The following is a 20,418-nucleotide window of genomic DNA, read 5'->3' on the forward strand; positions in this document are numbered from 1 at the left end:
CAAACTTCAATTCATTGGTGCCCCATTTATATCCAAGAGTTCCTGCCCCCTAGCCTTCTTTGATCTATTCAGGACTTCATAAATATATCAGAAAGACCAGAAAAATAGAGCGTTATCATCTTAGCCTGTACTGCTCATTGCCATTCTGTTCCCCGGACTCTCCAAATGATTACTCAGGACACATAGCTTGGGTCACAACTTTTATGGATTATAGATGAAGAGTTTGGCAAGGGAAAATAGTTTGACCATCAGCCCACTTGCTGAGCTACAGTATACAGTTTTGGGGTCAACCCAAGGCAAAGAAGACCTAATGGCAAACATCAAGTAGGTGCCCCATTACAACAACAAAAAAGTATTTCTTACTTTAGAAATTAGCTTTGGAAAAGCAAGACTATGCAATACTGCAATGATGAAACATTGAAGTCTGCCTGCCTTTGAAAATTATTGGGCATAACATTTCCTGAGAGGAGAAAGTTATTAGCCTAGCATTTTGTGTTCTCCCAATTTTGCTTCTGATTTCAGTAATTTCCATTAAAGCTATAATAAATTTGAATCAACTAGCAGAAAGCCCTTTAAGCATAATCAAGACAATTTTCCAAGGTACAGAGAAATACTTCATTATTCTTCTAAGAATTATTTTCAAAGAAATGATTGCTGTTTCAATAAACATGTATAAAATAGCCCAGGTAGCATGTCCTCTCCCCATTCACTGAGGTGATCTTGGCTTTGGGAAGGAAGGCAAATTTGCTTTGCTTACTAACCTCTTTTGTACCTACCACTCTTAGGTCAGCATTGTTAGCATCAATCTTTGTGCTGCTGCAAAGATGGAATTATGTGAAACAGAAAGGCAGTACTAGACCACATGAACAGGTGACCCATTAATGAAAGACCCATTATGTGGTGCTGTTTTTCAAAACTTCAGCTGGTGCAGAAAGTAGCAACTATTGAAAATGAGAGAGAGAGAATGAACCACATTCAGAAGTGACTCCACTTTTGCATTTCTAGGTCCAATTCAAAGTGTGAGCCCTAAGTGAGGCCAGACCAGGATACCTAAGGAACCATCTCTGCCAATATCTGAGCTGTATTTGGTTGGCAAGTGAGAAGGGATGCTTGAGGAATGAATTATTTGTGAATGCTAATAAAAACTAAACTGATGCACATCTTCCAGAATAATCTGTAAACTGAAATGCAGCAATTCTTCAGATTCCACACTTCTCTAAATTTTACGATGTAGCCCTTAGCTCAAAAAAGGGAACAAATGTGGATAAAAAGGTGTGTTTTAGAATAAAATACAATTAGAAAGGCATACTTTTGAGAGAAATACACAGGGAAATGGTTATATTGTGAGGGGGAAATTGCCATTAAAAAAATTTAAATACATTTTTGAGCATTTTTTTAAAATGCAGATTTATGCAGAAATTAGAAGAAATTTATGAATGCATGTGAAACTGGCATGGACCAGAGAGACTGATCCAAGCATCCCTAAATGTGGCTGTTCTGTCTCTCCATCAAGGAGCTCCCACCTTGCTCCCTTTGTGATGGTTTCCCGTGGTCTTAGCTTAACAGGATATCACTTTGATTATTGTTTTTAATTGACTTCCTGGAAAATTATCTTGTTTCAACGGCATTTCTTTCTGCTTTGTTCCAGTCATATAGATGTGATGCTTTCTTTACTGTTTTAAAATAAATTGTGAGCTGCCTTGAGCATTTAAGAACATGGGATATAAATATCAATAAATGAAACGTATTCATAATATACAATGTAGTTTTTAGAATTATCAGTTAAGTTTGCCTATTTCTTAACATTTATCTCCTTAAGAAGTAACTTCATTTTCCAAATACCTTAGTTGTGAAATGGCAGACTATTAAATATCCCAATCTTCTAGGATGAGCAAAGTTGTGCAGCAAGACAACTTGGGGGGAAGCCAGAGCTCACTAATAGAACACTTGCTTTGCATGTATAATGAACAGGCTCAATTTCTGGCCTCTCCAGGTTGGGCTGGCAAAGAGTCCTGTCTCAGGCGCTGGTGTCCTGACTCCCACCCCAAACTCAATGGCAAGTGCACTTCCTTATAAGTAAGGAAGTGATACTTTATTAATGCAGGTTATTGGTACACGTTCAGCAGCATGAAAAAAAGCAAATACAGTTCAAGGGTGTTTACAAGGCAAAGGGTTAATAGGACTAAGGACCAGGACTCTTGAATCCACAATCAGTAACAAAAAATTCAAGTTTGCATAGCATCTGCGAAGCTGTTCAGACAAGTGCCCCTCGCCTACTCACCAAGCTTGTGTGTCCCTACAGGAAGTCCTGGTCCTGAAGGTGGGCACTACATCTAGTGGGATGTCTCTTCTCTTCTCTTTTGATGTGGCACCTCTCCCTGGGAAACACTGGACCTCTGAATCATCCCACCCTGTCACATCAGGCTACACCCTGGAAGCCTCCATGTGCAAGGAAAGGAAGCCTCTAAGACTCCTGCTTCAAAAAGCAGAGCCAGATGCCTCTGGAAGTAGAGGGGCCCTCCATCAACCATTGTCTCCCCCCCTCACCCTCTTCCTCCCCCCTTCCCCAAGTGAGCTTGCCGGGCAGCAGCTGAAGGAGGAGCAAAAGGGCTTTCTTGTGTGTGTGTTTCTTTGTGGCTGATTAGCTGCTCTCCCTGTGCAAAGGTCAGAGGGGGCAGGGTTTCCGTTGAGTCAGGTGATTAGCTGTGGGAGGAGCTTATCAGAGCTTGCACGGCAGCGGCGCGCGCCTGGCGGTGCGCGCAGTTTAATCCATCTTTCAGATTTAGGGGAGCTAGTCTCAAACGTTTGTTGGGGGAGACCTAGGTTGTTTTTTTAAAGGGGGGGTTATTTGTCCTGTCTTCACGCTTTTTAAGATGGAGGACCACTGTAGCCACCCCCAACGACACGTTTTAAAGATGGAGGGTGAGGGAACAGCTGCAGTCGCCTGCGGTTCCTGCGCAATGTTTGCCATCTTGCCAAAGGTTGCAGGCAGCTTTACCTGCAGCAATTGTATGTTGATTGCCCTCTTAGAAGACAAAGTCCATCAACTGGAGGAACGTGTAGCTACACTCCAAAGAATTAGAGAGCTGGAGCTCTTCTTGGAAGCAACAGAGAACACCGTCTCCACCAAGGAGGAGACAGGGTACACCCCTGAGAAGGAGGCTAGTTCACCAACACAGGTGCCAGATATATGGAGAAACATGACTCAAAGAAGTAGGAGGCCCAGGGTTCGCTCTGATTGTTTAGAAATACACAATCGCTTTGAAGTCCTCTCCCCTAGCATGGAAGACGAAGAACAGACTCCATTTGAGGATCTCTCCCTCATTACAGTCGATCAGGTATATGAAGACGAGCAGCAAAGTCAGTCCTCAGGGAATGTGCAGACGACCTTGGAACGGACAGCTCACAGAAGAACCCCGACCAAACCTAAGAGGAGGTGTGTAGTGGTGATAGGGGATTCCCTACTGAGGGGAACAGAAGCAGTGATCTGTGGGCCTGACAAGATGTCTCGGGAGGTGTGCTGTCTCCCCGGGGCTAAGATCCAAGATGTAACTGAACGACTGCAAGGAATCATAAAACCCACTGACAAATACCCCTTCCTCTTGGTTCATGTGGGAACCAATGACACTGCAAGCAATAGCCTCCAGAAGATCAAAAGAGACTACAAGGCTCTGGGCAGGAAATTGAAGCAATTAAATGCACAAATTGTCATCTCATCTGTCCTCCCAGTTGAACGACGTGGCCCAGGGAGAAAGGGGAAAATAGTGGAAGTGAACAGCTGGCTTCGCAAATGGTGTAAACAGGAACGGATTGGATTCTTAGATCACGGACTGCAGTTTCTTGAAGAAGGACTTCTGGCAAGCGATGGGCTGCACCTCACAGCGGTTGGGAGGAATGTTTTTGCCAAAAATCTCAGAAAACTCATCAGGAGGGCTTTAAACTGACTAATGTGGGGTAGGGAGACAGTGCTCCTGAAGGTAGGAGTCTATCAATTGATGAAGATGATCATCCAAATGTCATAGACCGAATGGAGCAAACAGCACGCAGACCTAGTGGTGGGAGGAAAAAATCCTTAAATAAGAGACACGGGGGAATGATTAATGGACTTCAATGTCTGTACACTAATGCGCAAAGCATGGGAAATAAACAAGATGAGCTTGAGCTCTTGGTACAGCAAACTAAATATGACATAATAGCATCACTGAAACCTGGTGGGATAAGTCCCACAATGGAGGGATACAATCTATTTCAGAGAAACAGACCAGACAAGAAAGGAGGAGGAGTGGCGTTATATGTCAGGGATGTGTATACCTGTGAAGAGATCCAAGATTTAGAACCTCAAAGCCAAAGTGAGAGCATTTGGGTCAAAATTAAGGGAGAGAAGAATAACAGAGACCTCATTGTGGGAGTTTACTATAGATCCCCAAGCCAAACGGAGGACATAGATGATGCCTTCCTGGAACAGATGGCCAAGCATGCAAAAGGAAGGGAGATAGTAGTAATGGGGGACTTCAATTACCCAGATATTTGTTGGATGTCAAACTCAGCCAAGAGCATAAGGTCAAACAGATTCCTCACTGGCCTTGCAGACAAGGAAAGGGAGTTCATGATGGCTGGGAGTTTGTTAAGAGGGAGATAGTAAAAGCACAACTTCAGGCAATACCAATGAGACGGAAACATGGAAGGTGCCTAAAGAAGCCAGGGTGGCTATCTAAAGAACTTTTAACTGAATTAAGATTAAAAAAGGATGTGTACAAAAAATGGAAAAGGGGGGAAACCACCAAAGAGGAATTCAAACAAATAGCCAGCACATGTAGACACGAAGTCAGAAAAGCTAAAGCACAGAATGAACTCAGGCTTGCTAGAGAGGTTAAAAGCAACAAAAAAGGCTTTTATGGGTATGTCCGTAGCAAAAGGAAGAACAAAGAAACAGTGGGGTCACTCAGAGGAGAAGATGGTGAAATGCATACAGGGGACACAGAAAGGGCTGAACTCCTCAATGCCTTCTTTGCCTCAGTCTTCTCCGATAAAGAAAACAATGCCCGACCTGAAGAATTTGGAGCAAATGATTCAGCAGAGGAAACACAGCCCAGAATAACTAAGGAGATAGTATAAGAATACTTGGCTAGTTTAGATGTATTCAAGTCTCCAGGGCCAGATGAACTGCATCCAAGAGTATTAAAAGAACTGGCAGATGTGATCTCAGAATCACTGGCAGTCATCTTTGAGAATTCCTGGAGAACAGGCGAAGTCCCGGCAGACTGGAGGAGGGCAAATGTTGTCCCTATTTTCAAAAAGGGGAAAAGAGAGGACCCAAATAATTATCGCCCAGTCAGTCTGACATCAATACCAGGGAAGATTCTGGACCAGATCATTAAGCAAACAGTCTGTGAGCACCTAGAAAGGAATGCTGTGATCACCAATAGTCAGCATGGATTTCTGAAAAATAAGTCATGTCAGACTAACCTGATCTCATTTTTGACAGAATTACAAGCCTGGTAGATGAAGGGAACGCAGTGGATGTAGCCTACCTTGATTTCAGCAAGGCATTCGACAAGGTGCCCCATGATATTCTTGTAAAGAAGATGGTAAAATGCGGTCTTGACTATACTACCACTCAGTGCATTTGTAACTGGCTGGCTGACCGAACCCAAAGGGTGCTCATCAATGGTTCCTCTTCATCCTGGAGAAGAGTGACTAGTGGGGTGCCACAGGGTTCTGTCTTGGGCCCGGTCTTATTCAACATCTTTATCAACGACTTGGATGATGGACTCAAGGGCATCCTGATCAAATTTGCAGATGACACCAAACTGGGGGGGGGGGGGTGTGGCTAACACCCCAGAGGACAGGATCACACTTCAAAATGACCTTGACAGATTAGAGAACTGGGCCAAAACAAACAAGATGAACTTTAACAGGGAGAAATGTAAAGTATTGCACTTGGGCAAAAAAAATGAGAGGCACAAATACAAGATGGGGGACACCTGGCTTGAGAGCAGTACATGTGAAATGGATCTAGGAGTCTTGGTTGACCACAAACTTGACATGAGCCAACAGTGTGACGCGGCAGCTAAAAAAGCCAATGCAATTCTGGGCTGCATCAATAGGAGTATAGCATCTAGATCAAGGGAAGTAATAGTGCCACTGTATTCTGCTCTGGTCAGACCTCACCTGGAGTACTGTGTCCAGTTCTGGGCACCACAGTTCAAGAAGGACGCTGACAAACTGGAACGTGTCCAGAGGAGGGCAACCAAAATGGTCAAAGGCCTGGAAACGATGCCTTACGAGGAACGGCTAAGGGAGCTGGGCATGTTTAGCCTGGAGAAGAGGAGGTTAAGGGGTGATATGATAGCCATGTTCAAATATATAAAAGGATGTCATATAGAGGAGGGAGAAAGGTTGTTTTCTGCTGCTCCAGAGAAGCGGACACGGAGCAATGGATCCAAACTACAAGAAAGAAGATTCCACCTAAACATTAGGAAGAACTTCCTGACAGTAAGAGCTGTTCGACAGTGGAATTTGCTGCCAAGGAGTGTGGTGGAGTCTCCTTCTTTGGAGGTCTTTAAGCAGAGGCTTGACAACCATATGTCAGGAGTGCTCTGACGGTGTTTCCTGCTTGGCAGGGGGTTGGACTCGATGGCCCTTGGGGTCTATTCCAACTCTATGATTCTATGATTCTAAGAAGTGGAGAATCTCTTTTGCTCCACAGGCCAGGCTCATGGCTCATGCATCACCTGAAAATAACACTGTTTTCTTCCGATGATGTTAGTGTTCTTTCATTAGACAGTAGATTTTATGCTTCAGCAAGCAAAGTAATGCAGTGCTTTAATAGTATTCCTGTTCATGATGTGAGTCTCATAAATTAACAAACTAGTGTCATAAACATAAGTATTAAACAGTTAGCTGAAGGAAAAATGTTTATGGCTGCTGTCAAATGAGAGATTCATTATGATGTTAGGATGCTCAACCCACCTGATCCCATCCTATGTGACTCACAGAAGAATCATAGACAAATATGCAGGGAATGAAACAAGACTGCTGAGACCTCAGCCAGTCGCCAGAAGAATGTTTCAAGACCATCTTTACATTTATGCATCTCATATGCTGAAGCAATACATATTTGTGTATACTGGAATACAAGAGTATACTGAAAGAAGTGTGAGTGCATAAGAATATAAGAAGAGCCTGGTGGATCAGGCCAGTATCCTGATCTCACAGGGGCTGACCAATGCCTGTGAGAAACCCACAAGCAGGATTTGAGCACAAGAGCAACTCTCCCCTCCTGAGGTTTCCAGCAACTAGGATTCAGAAGCAATACTGTCTCCAGCTGTGGAGTCAGAGCACAACCATCCTGGCCAGGAGCCATCAATGAACATTTCCTTCATGAATTTGTATAATCCACTTGGTAAAGCTGTCTCCTAAACTATGTTTAACTATGCAGTGAGTGATCTTTTATGTCCTGAATCTTCCACCATTCAGTTTCATTGGATGTCCACAAGTTCTAGACTAGAAAGAGCTGTAGCTAAGGACTGAGAAGGACTTCTTGCTCCCCAGGAGGACACCCCTGCGTGAGTGCCTGAGGGCCCTGCTCCTGCCACTCACCACCTGTCCCAGGGCGGGGCCTCACAGGCCTCACAAGGACGGTTGCTGTTACTGCTGCTCCTGTCCAGGAGGACTCGGAGGGGCGCAGAGTTCTCTTTAAAATGTTTTAAAATTTTCTTTTTCCCTTTTGAATTTTTTGTATGTGGGGGGTGGGGGTGGGGGTGGGATGGATGTTTGGTTGGGCCTGGGAATTTGTTTGATTTTGGTGTTTTGTAATTTTTACAGTTTTTTGTTTGTATTGTTTTATTGTTTTTATTTTTTATTTTAAGGTTTTATTTTGCTCTTAAGGGGAGGGGTCAGGGCTGCCGGGAAGTGGATCCCAGCCAACAAAATGGCTGGGGCATGTTCCACAGGGGGGGATGCACTGGGAAAATTGATCTCAGTGATCACGGGTAGGAGGAGGAGTTACGCTAAGACCAGACCATGTCATTACAGAGGAGGCAGGTTTAGTCGTTGTCTGAGGACTATCCCTGCCTCCGGGTCTGGTCCTGACAGGACGGATACTATAATCAGCAAGGGAGACCCACATGACCTGAAGGTGCTGCTGTGCAATGCTAGGTCAATGATTCATAAGACCACTGCCATCCATGACTTGATCATGGATGGAGGATTTGACCTGGCATGTGTAACAGAGACTTGGTTGGATGAAGCAGATGGGCCTGTCCTTGCCGCTGCTTGTCCACCAGATTTCTCTTACGCACAGCAACCCAGGCCTTGTGGGCGGGGAGGGGGGTTGAAGTGATTTTTAGGAAGTCACTAGCTTGCACCAGGCGTCCAATTGGGAAGACCCATTTCTCTGAGTGCATGTTCTGGAAGTTGGGCAATAGGGGCAGTACAGGATTCCTTCTGGTGTACCGACCTCGTCGCTGCACCAAGGATTTCCTGCCCGAGCTGCTTCAGGTTGTGGCGGATGTTCTCCTGGAGACACCTAGTTTGGTTGTCCTAGGGAATTTTAACATCCATGCCAACACAACCTTACAAGGGGCCGCTCGGGACTTCGTGGAAAGCATGGCCTCCATGGGGCTGTCCCTGAATAGGTTTGGCCAAACCCATAGCCGTGGACATGCCTTGGACCTGGTGTTTACCTCTATGGGTGTTGGTGATCTGACATTAAGTAAAAGCAAAATGAAAGAAGTGCCATGGTCAGATCACTTCCTGGTGCAACTGGACTTCTCTGCGACCCTTCCCCTCTGCAGGGAGGTGGGACCGATTCAGATGGTCCACCCCTGCCACTTAATGGATCCAAATGGTTTCCAGAGAGTGGTAGGGGATGTTTTATCCCATGTTGATGGCCTTCAGCTGATTCCCTGGTGGCCTGCTGGAATGTGGAGTTAACCAGGCCTATTGACTGTCTGGCTTCGAAGAACCCCCTCCGATTGCATTGGAGCCCGGACCGCCCCGTGGTTTTCCACAGATCTGTGGGCAATGAAACAATCGCTGAGACGGCTAGAGCGCCTGTGGTGGATAACTCCTTCTGAAGCTGACCGGACACGGGTTAGAACTCAATGTCGAGCCTACCAAGTGGTGGTAGCGACGGCAAAGAAGACTTTCTTCACCGCCTCTATTGTATCTGCACAAAACAGAAGCAGGAGACTTTTTCAGGTGGTTCACAATTTAGCGGAACCACCTGCTACATCGGGGCCCAGTATGGGCCACATGATCTCCTGCAATGATTTTGCGAAGTTTTTTGCAGATAAAGTTGCTCAGATTCGGGAAGAGGTAGAATCCACTGTGGGAGCAGGGCTGGGGCGGGAGAGTGCTAGAGTCCTGTCTAGTCAAGTTGTGTGGGATCAATTCCAACCTGTATTTTATTTATACCATTTATTACGGCCATAGGCCCATACAGGTAAAAACAACCTGTTACTTCCGAGGATGTGGACAGGCTGCTTGGATGAGTGAAACCAACCGCTTATCTCCTTTATCCTTGCCCATCCTGGCTTATAAAAGCGAGCCGGGAAGGGCTGAGCGATGGGCTTCGCGGGGTGGTGAATGCTTCTCTCTGTGAGGGAGCCTTCCCAGACCCGCTAAAAGAGGCAGTTATCAAACCGCTTCTTAAAAAACCATCTTTAGATTCTGCCAATATGGCCAACTATCGCCCAGTCTCAAATCTTCCGTTCTTGGGCAAGGTGAATGAGCAAGTGGTGGCCTCATCATGGGACTGAAATTGCCTTGGTCGCACTGGTCGATGATCTCCGGCGGGCTAGGGACAAAGGTGAGAGCTGTTTCCTAGTTCTGCTGGATCTCTCAGCGGATTTGACACCATCAACCATAACATCCTTCTGGACCGTCTAGAGGGGCTGGGAGCTGGGGGCACTGTCATACAGTGGTTCCGCTCCTTCCTCCTGGGCCGTGTTCAGAAAGTGGTGGTGGGGGATGAGTGTTCAGACCCCTGGGCTCTCACTTGTGGGGTGCCTCAGGGTTCTGTCTTCTCCCCCATGCTTTTCAACATTTACATGCAGCCTCTGGGAGAGATCATCAGGAGGTTTGGACTGGGTGTTCATCAGTATGCGGATGATACCCAGCTCTATCTCTCTTTCAAATCGGAACCAGTGAAGGTCCTGTGTGAGTGTCTGGAAGCGTTTGGAGGATGGATGGCGGCTAACAAATTGGGGTTGAATCCTGACAAGACAGAAATACTGTTTTTGAGAGACATGAGGCGGGCAGGTGTGGAGGACTCCCTGGTCCTGAATGGAGTAACTGTGCCCCTGAAGGACCAGGTGCGCAGCCTGGGATTCATTCTGGACTCACAGCTGTCCCTGGAGGTGCAGGTCAATTCTGTATCCAGGGCAGCTGTTTATCAGCTCCATCTGGTACGCAGGGTGAGACCCTACCTGCCCGTAGACTGTCTCGCCAGAGTGGTGCATGCTCTGGTTATCTCTCGCTTGGACTACTGCAATGTGCTCTATGTGGGGCTACCTTTGAATGTGACCCAGAAGCTACAATTAATCCAGAATGCGGCAGCTAGACTGGTGACTGGGAGCGGCTGCCGAGACCCTATATAGCCCCGGTCTTGAAAGACCTACACTGGCTCCCAGTACGTTTCCGAGCACAATTCGAAGTGTTGGTGCTGACCTTTAAAGCCCTAAACGGCCTCGTCAAATGGCCGCCAAAGAGAAAAATAACTACCAAACTTTTAGAAGACATCTAAAGGCAGCCCTGTTTAGGGAAGCTTTTAATGTTTAATAGGTTATTGTATTTTAGTGTTTTGTTGGAAGCCGCACAGAATGGCTGGGGAAACCCAGCCAGATGGGTGGGGTATAAATAATAAATTATTATTATTATATTGTATAGCTAAGCAATGATTAAATGACAGAAATTATATTAAACCTATGAAATGAACATGCAGCTGAAAAAGAACAGCTGCATGAAACAGATAAAACTACAAGTGGGTGGGGAATGAAAATTTGAGAATAGAGATTGACAGATAGAAAGCAACTTGCATGCCTCTTTCTCCACCTCTGCTTTCTTCATCTCCACAGCTTAGACTCTTCTATGAGTTTTTCACATACACATCATTCTAATTATGTTGGGTGTTCATATTAATTAGCCACTCACATAATAGCTTTTAATTGTTATACAAACATATAGCAGCTGTAATCTCAAACTCTAATTAGAAATAAACTTCATCAAATTTAGTCACACCTCACTGCTTTGTTTGGTTTATTCATTTAAGTCAACTCAATTGCATAGTAATTACATCTCTAAAGACTGTCTTATAGCTTACAGAATCCAATAATTCATGAAATAAATAATAAAGGATGGTACTAAATGAGTTTAGACCTACACAAAATTTGTTAACATTGGGGAAATGAACATTCATACTTGAACAATTTGGATCATTGTATATTCTAGACTAGCACTAGGATAAACCAGAAAATGCACAATTCAATGGTGCAAAAATGGTCCATAAGTATTTGTTAATGAAATGCCACAACTAAATTCTTGTTTCTGACTGGAAATGAGTGAAAAATATGTATACAGAAATTCTAAACATTATAGCAGTGTGACTGTCTGCCGGCAGGAAACTATGGCCAGTGACTTCCAAATAAGCTCAACTTTTAGGCATTGTTTCATATCCTCGCTTGCTTAGAAGCCATTCAAAACAGCTTCTCACACTCATGAGAACTGAGGAACAAAGGGACTGTAGGCAGGTTTACAAAGCCAGGATTTGTTCAGTCTGATGTTGCATAAATTAAATGAATTAAAATCAAAGTTGAATACAATTACACTTTGTGTATTGATTTTTTTCTCCCCCAGTTTATTGCAAAGTGCTTGTATAGCGTTAGTATTATAATGAGTGCCATTTTGAAGTGTTTAACAATTCTTGCTAGATTGGTAACTTTTATGTTCTTGAGTTTCACTTTTTAGAACCCATTTTCTCTTCAGCATGTGCCCCTCCACCAATTTTATTTTATTTTTGAAGGTTGACAATCTTTGGCAATAAAGTTACCTATCACCTCCTACTGTTGCATGGAACAAGGAATAGTCAGTTAGAGTGAAGAATAGTTGAACACTTAGAATAAGTACCAAAGGAACATTTGGAAATGTCCAAAAATAATAATGGACTTGGAGAACAGCTAGGGTGGAGCCACAGGGCAGCTACAAAAAGCAAAAACCATTCTTGTTTCTTCATTGTAAATACCCCCCCCCCGAGAATATAAAGCGACATACAAATGAAAGGAATCATCATCATCATCGCCATCATCACTGCTGCATGCAACCGAAAGCAGTGCAGGGAGGTGTCCTTACTATAAGAACATGTTCCTCTTCTGTCCAAACACACACACCTATATCTCCTGCAGGGTGCACAACTTGTACTGGTTCTGCAGGGCAATAGGACAAGCTAAAGCTGTTGGAGGAACTGGACATGGAGGAAGGGGTTAATTTATTTCATGGGCACAAATCACCCCAAGTATGCAATAAGCAATAGGTGCAAGGTCAGCCAAGCCCGTTGTTATGGTAATGGACCAGTGCAGACTATATAAGTAATTTTGGCATGTTAGCTCAGTCATGTTAGGACAGTCAGCGGGTCTGTCCAAGAGTTGGAGTCCCTGTTACATCTTGAATTGCTGGAGCAACAGAAATAAAAATAATAGTGTATCTGTATCTGCAATGCCTATAAGCTGTATGCATATACAGTGGTACCTCGGTTACATACGCTTCAGGTTACATACGCTTCAGGTTACAGACTCCGCTAACCCAGAAATAGTGCTTCCGGTTAAGAACTTTGCTTCAGGATAAGAACAGAAATCAGGCTCCGGCGGCACGGTGGCAGCAGGAGGCCCCATTAGCTAAAGTGGTGCTTCAGGTTAAGAACAATTTCAGGTTAAGAACGGACCTTCGGAACGAATTAAGTACTTAACCTGAGGTACCACTGTATCCATGTCTAGATCTGTATTACTGAAGCCTGATCGTCTACAGCAGTAAAGTATTTTGGACCTTATGTTGTCTCAATGTGGTGACTGGAACTGGGGGCAACTTTTGCTGCATGGGTATCTCACCTCAGATTCCTCAGAAGTAGGTTTATATGGACTGCACAGCAGATCACATAAACACACCCTACCCACCAAACCGTTGTAACATTTAGTTCTATCTAAGATCTTTGCTAGGACATGAACTTGTTCTATAGGGTAGTTTATGATGGTATCTGCCAAATGATCATAGAAGGAGGCAATTTTTGGCAGTTCCATCTCTTCTCTGCAGCCCTGTTGGCCCTACGGGCTGAGTGACTTTCTAGAGCTGGTTTAGAAGGCACAAGTGGAGAGGGAGTCTTGCCAAAAATTGCCTCCCTGTCCTCGATGGATTTCTTCTGTCAGTTGACAGACACCACCAGTATTCTTTGTTAGGATCAGCAACCATGGAGACTTCACCATATTACTGACCAACTCTGAACAGGAGAAAGTAGTGCATAACTCTTTCACTTCAGCAATATCCAATAGTGAATGAATATGCAGCCTCTCAGATTCCAAACAAAACTATATAGGGCTGAATAGAAAATGAATCCATTGCAATATGAAGAAAATGTGGTGCTGGTTTTACTATTTTTATTAACAGAAAACACTGGAACTGATTTTTTTAGAAATTTGCCAGTGACGTTGGTTAACAGTCTCAGCATTTTAGATGCTATGAACTCCAGGAAATAAGTATCATCTCACTCTATATTTTTTTTCTTACACTGTGTGATCTGAGCAGAGGCTTGCTCATTTTTAAATACTTCTAAGAGATTAGAAATTGGATCACGCTATTAGACTATGATCCACATAGACTGGAAGTGTTTCCCATCAACAGTATAGGTTTTAAAAATTAGAAGCTGTATTTAATTGCTTCAAACAGTTTAAAGTTAAGTATGTTAGATCAGTGAGAGGCAGTGAGAGATTTTACTTTCTTGGGTTCCATGATCACTGCAGATGGTGACAGGAGCCACGGAATTAAAAGACACCTGCTTCTTGGGAGAAAAGCGATGACAAACCTAGACAGCATCTTAAAAAGCAGAGACATCACCTTGGCGACAAAGGTCCGTATAGTAAAAGCTATGGTGTTCCCAGTAGTGATGTATGGAAGTGAGAGCTGGACCATAAAGAAGACTGATTGCCGAAGAATTGATGCTTTTGACTTATGGTGCTGGAGGAGACTCTTGAGAGTCCCATGGACTGCAAGAAGATCAAACCTCTCCATTCTGAAGGAAATCAGCCCTGAGTGCTCACTGGAAGGACAGATCCTGAAGCTGAGGCTCAAAGACTTTGGCCACCTCATGAGAAGAGAAGACTCCCTGGAAAAGACCCTGATGTTGGGAAAGATGGAGGGCACAAGAAGGGGACAACAGAGGACGAGATGGTTGGATAGTGTTCTCGAAGCTACCAACATGAGTTTGACCAAACTGTGGGAGGCAGTAGAAGACAGGAGTGCCTGGCGTGCTCTGGTCCAGGGGGTCACGAAGAGTCGGACACGACTAAACAACAAAATGTTAGATCAACATTGTTATTAATTAACCAATTTAATATCATGTTGCTGGGTATAAATCTTTGAAATTATTTTGGCTTATATGTCAAATAATATTAAATAATATTAGGAATCTCTAAAAATATGATAGAGACCCCCAATTTCTGGAAGAAAGTCAACAGGTGCTGATAAACATTTTAAAAAACATTTCCTTCAGTGCATCATTGAGAATTCTGCTATAAAACAAATTTCTGTTAAGGGCAGGGACATCTTATTCTATCAAGTACTACAAGTTCTATAGTTAACCTACATCTTATATTAAATATTGTATTTTTAAAAAATTCTAAGAATGAGTGTTCTGATATTTGGTAATGCAAATATCAAATCCCAGATTAAAAGCTTATATAAAAGCCAAAAAATACAGGCAATAAGACACATCAGGTTTAATCATTAAATTATTTTGACAGTATAGGGACTTACTAGCAACACTTGACATTTTATACTGTATATCAACTCATATGTGAAATGTTATGGAAGAGATGGGGTTGAAAGAAAGAAAAAACAGCATCTATTAGAGCAGCAAAATGCAATAAACTTCACACTCTTATGTTACTGCATGTGAATCCAGTTCACTGGAATAAAAAAATGTGCGTAAAGTCTTCTCTTTAATTTGCTGTTTTGATCTGCAAGCTGCCAAAAATTATTCATTCATTTACAATAAAATCACACACAACTACTAGGTAAAGGTGCAGGAACTGCACAGAATGAGAGCTTTGTTGTCTTTTTACTCCATTTTGCATTATAAAACAGGATGTTATGGATTTGTCCCTACTGTAATTTAAATAATCAAACAAAGGGTACATTTCTATGAACAGTTCTTCAAGAGTAAAGGTAAAGGGACCCCTGACCATTAGGTCCAGTCGTGGCCGACTCTGGGGTTGCGGCGCTCATCTCGCTTTATTGGCCGAGGGAGTCGGTGTACAGCTTCCGGGTCATGTGGCCAGCATGACTGAGCCGCTTCTGGTGAACCAGAGCAGTGCAGGAAACGCCGTTTACCTTCCTACTGGAGTGGTACCTATTGATCTACTTGCACTTAAGAGTGCTTTCGAACTGCTAGGTTGGCAGGAGCTGGGACCAAACAACGGGAGCTCACCCCGTCACGGGGATTCGAACCGCCAACCTTCTGATCGGCAAGTCCTAGGCTCTGTGGTTTAACCCACAGCGCCACCCGTGTCTTCAGGAGTAAGTCTCATTTAAATCAATCAGACATATTTGTAAAAGAAAATATGGTTAGCATCAGACTCTACAATAAGAAGATGTCTAATTGGTTTATGAAGAAATCAGCTTTACTGCAAAAGTACTGTGAGTATCTGTGTGGGTAAAAAGAATGAGTACTATGGCACAAACATACACATAGATAAATGTTAAATATATCTACACTGGTCATCATGCTTGCATGAGCTCTCACTATTAAGATGACACTGTATGACTCAGTCGGCTTGCCCTGGGTGACAAGCTGACTGGATGAAATAATATTTGACATTTATTACAGATTAGACAGTAATGAAAGTGTAAATTTGACAAGTTCCAAATCCTCAGGCTTGTGGAGTCAGCTCATAAGCAATGGAGATTGCCATTGGCACTTGGAGCTTAGATAATGACAAGGTTTTAAAAAGGAAAGAAAAATTAATAATGGGAAAGTGTGTCAGGAGACACAAACACACTTACTTTTAGAAGTAAGTTATCCTGAAAAGAGTCATCATGATCACCAATAAATAAGTGGAAGATTAGAAAGGTTTGTACTAGTAAGTTATCAGATCTCATTTTAAAACTTTTTAAAACTAAATGAGAATAAAATCTTAGCATCCCTAGGACCAATTCATGGTCTCACATAGCAGCTGCTTCAAAATCCTGCACATGATGGTTTCAGCTTGTGACCAACCAATGTATGCATCTGCAAAACATTCGGTTTGGGGCATGTAGTTCTACATTTTCAGTGTTTTCCAGCACAAACTGAAAGGTGAATTTGGTGTGTGGTAGCAGGTGCAGGTAGCATACATAACATGTCCCTAAAAACATGTTTTTAAAAAACAAAAACAAAACACAGGAGGAAATCTGTGATTTTGCAAATAGGGTATCCAACTTGTTGGCCTTGTTCTCATGTCACACTAAGATGAACCATGGCTTAGTGCACGGTTGAGGAATCTACAGATGTTGCTACCATGTAACAGCCGCTAGAGATTAAGAGTGTCGCCCAGACCATAAACCACAGAGCTTTGCTTGTAGTTAGTTTGGAGACACAGCTAGAACATGAATTTGGATAATGTGCTAAGTCCAACCATGGCTTAAACTCAGTGCAGCACATCAAGCAGAATGACCAGGAAGGAATAAATGAACACTTTATTCCTAAAATAAGCCAAGGTTTGGCTTAGTGTGACATGCTAATTCAACATTAGCCTCAAACTCATTATGGGACTGGACCAGGGTGAGGTGGGTGGTCCCCACAATTGCCCAGGGCAGGTTGACTTGAATGTCTCCCATGGATCAGGGCCAATGGGTAGGTGGGGTAGCCTTCTTTATATTCACCTGACACTGGATAAACTTCATTAAAGACAGAAACATAAATTATCAGATGATTATCATATGATGTTGTGCCAATGACATCCGAACTACTATTTCATACAATCTCCAAACAAGATGCAGTCATTTCTCAATGGTAAACCTAGCGCAGGTACAGTTAAGACTCTCAAATCACATTTGCCATAAAAAAAATCCTAGGACTTTGAGTGCAGTACCACCATTCTGAAGGGATGAGTGTTTTATGCTATGTGAACTGTACTAATTGTCCGATATTCTGAAAGCTAACTGGGTAGCCAGTGATATTTGTCATCCATTCATCCATAGAAAATGGAAGTTCAGTAAGTTCTCATGGGAAGGCAATCTTGTCCTGGATTAATATTCACATGTTACCTCAGGGGCTACATCCTGCAACAGCTGAAGCATAGCAGTCATGATGTCTGCATACTGCTTTTCTAACTGCACAGGTAGCATAAGCATGTTTTTGTTGTTCTTACTGCATCTCTTTTACTGTCCTTTTATTATGTCTGCTGAGATGAATGCTGCAGATGCTGCTTACTATACTTTATATATGCCTGCCCATCTTTTTCTTGCCCTCTGCCTACAATGTGCACATCATTTAAATCTGTTCTCTCCAAATTAGATTTGAGAGCATTTTTAATTTCCCTTTGCTGCTGCTTGACCACCTCAGATTGATGAGCTTGTGCAATGGCCTTCTGAAGAGTTACAAGGAAGATCCTGTTCTAATTGTTGTGGTAATATTTCATTATGAAAACTTACAACAAGGCAGTTCCTGATGAGGCTGTCTTATAAAACCATACTTTGAGAATATTATAGATTGCACAAAGATCCAATAAAACTGTCTAGGGGGCCCTTGACTCTGAAGTCTAAATCTAACCATTCTTAAAGCATATTTGTCGCCTTCCTTTTGAAATGGCCTGTAAATTGTTCTGCCATTTTATTGTATTGAACTTTCTGCTCTGCAGGAAGCAGTACTGACATCAGGCTTTCATCCACTAAAACCCCTTCATAGGGTAGATTAAAACTCACTACTTCCCTAAACTGGTTGAAGCACTGAGTCAACTTAAAGCACATTCTAGGGGTCTGGAAACCAAACTGCTCTGATGGTGCAATATTTAATTATACCATTCCATTTGCTGAATGTGTTGTGATATACAGTCAGAACCTGCTGAAATCCCAGTATGGTACCTGTTCAATACACTTTCCATGTCCCCGACTGCAGTCATTGTGACTATACTCTTCCTGATGTTTTCTAAGCATATTAACTCACAGAAACTGGTTTTGTATGGAGCTAGTGGCAGAATTCAGTCACTTCTGATACATACATTAACAAACCTGGACCAGCTCTGTCTTTTCCATGTGCTTTATTGAATTAATGAAGAAAGCTGTTCCATGCTGATGACAACATCCAGCTGGACTGAAACTTAACCCTTTCTGCTATACAACCAACAATACATCACAGGACAATATTGTCTTCATATTTTGCCAAAACTATCTGGACCCAACATATTTCTAAACAAAATAAATTTATATTCATGTTCTATTTCTAAGACTATAATCACCTCCTTCCAGTATGTGGAATGTGGAAATGCAACCTTTGGTTATTAGGTAGGAATAAGAATCTCCCACATTGCAAGTCAGGTAGTGAAGTTTAATTTGGTGATCTGCCTCAGGCTGCAAACTATATTAGGTTGGCTCTGGATGATACTACAGATACAAGGTTGTTCCTATTCTAAGACAAAGTAAATGGACTGTGTGAGATGAAGCAAAGTGGGAGAGAGTAACATCTACTCTACTGATGGCATGCACATGGCAGGGTAAATCCCGTCCCAAGTACACCCTTTGCTGCTATTAAAACTAAAATGATACATGACACCACTAAGATATGTTCAAAACATCCACAGCTCAGTGCTGGAAAAGCTGTAGAGAGGTGGGCTCCTTTTTCCACATGTGGTGGGGCTGCAAAAAAATAACCTTTTTAGGACTCTATTTTTGCAGGGGAAAAGCAGCAATAGCAATATCACCAAAACTGGCACTATTACATTTGTATGTAGGAACAAACCAAGATGTAACTCACAAGAAATTAATTGGTTGCCTTCTTATGGTGGCTAAAATGTTAATATCCCAACACTGAAAAGACTCAAAAGGACTTACTCTCACTCACAACAAGGTATGGGACATGGCTTTTATAGAAAAGCCAACTCAGGGCTCCTTCACACTTACCTTGGCACCCTGTTTCTAGGCACAGGTTGGGGCTTTCCAGGTCTGAGTGCTTTACTTTACTTTTTTTGCCCCAGCACTTTCCTCACAAAATCTGCTCTTTACTGCTGAATTGGAGCAAATAGCAATCCGCTGAAACCCAAGTTGCTATTTGCTCTGATCCAGTGTTAAAGAGCTGGTTTTCCTGAGGGAAACAGCAGAACAAAATAAAAGCAATTGGACATGGACCAGCAAAGCACGAACCTGTGCCTCGAAAGCAGAGGTGCCAACTTACACCAGAGATTGAGGGAGCCGGGCCGCATGCATGACATTACATGCGCAATGTGTGACATGTAACGTCAGGTGGTATTTTGTGAGGAGCCAGGGGACAGAGCCGAAAGCAGAAGCTGTCAGCTCCTCTCCTCCCATGCCTGGCATCCTTCCATGGCAGGAAGAGGAGCCGGCCATTGAAGCTGCGCTCAGCTCCACGCGTGGCATCCTAACAAATTCTTGGGGAGGATAAAAACACTTCACCCCCTGGAGTTGACAGCCCTGCTAGAAAGTGTGGGGTGAAAGGTAAGTGTGGATGAGCCCCCAGTGACTGTGGCTATTGAGGGGACGGAATGAAGAAACAGGTTGCCCAGTACCAACAGTTTTTCAAAATATATGGCTTGTCTAATAGATATACATACCTGAACTTACGTTTCATGAAAGGATTCAACTCCAAGAATACCCACTTTTGTTTTCTTCCATGCTGCCAACCTCAAAATTAAAGTTTATTGTTAATCTATGTTTCAGTTTATGTGCATGCTTATGCTATTGTTTTGAGCTCCATGTTTGTCTGCATATGTCTCCACATCATTTGTCAAGCCTGAAAAAGAAGAAGAGTTTGGATTTGATACCCTGCTTTATCACTCCTCGAAGGAGTCTCAAAGCGGCTAACATTCCCCTTTCCCTTCCTCCCCCACAAGAAACACTCTGTGAGGTGAGTGGGGCTGAGAGACCTCAAAGAAGTGTGACTGGCCCAAGGTCACCCAGCAGCTGCAGGTGGAGGAGTGGAGACGCAAACCCGGTTCCCCA

At 43.2% G+C, this 20,418-nt stretch overlaps 1 protein-coding gene across 2 annotated transcripts in view; it reads right to left on the reverse strand.

The window, feature by feature from the left end:
- LOC114606747 (transient receptor potential cation channel subfamily M member 3) overlaps positions 1–20,418 on the reverse strand; it is a 353,577-nt gene that overhangs the window by 299,208 nt on the left and 33,951 nt on the right. The gene's annotated exons all lie outside the window — the stretch shown is intronic.

The sequence above is a fragment of the Podarcis muralis genome, chromosome 11 (genome assembly GCF_964188315.1).
Source record: "Podarcis muralis chromosome 11, rPodMur119.hap1.1, whole genome shotgun sequence".
In the NCBI taxonomy this organism is placed as follows: domain Eukaryota; kingdom Metazoa; phylum Chordata; class Lepidosauria; order Squamata; family Lacertidae; genus Podarcis; species Podarcis muralis.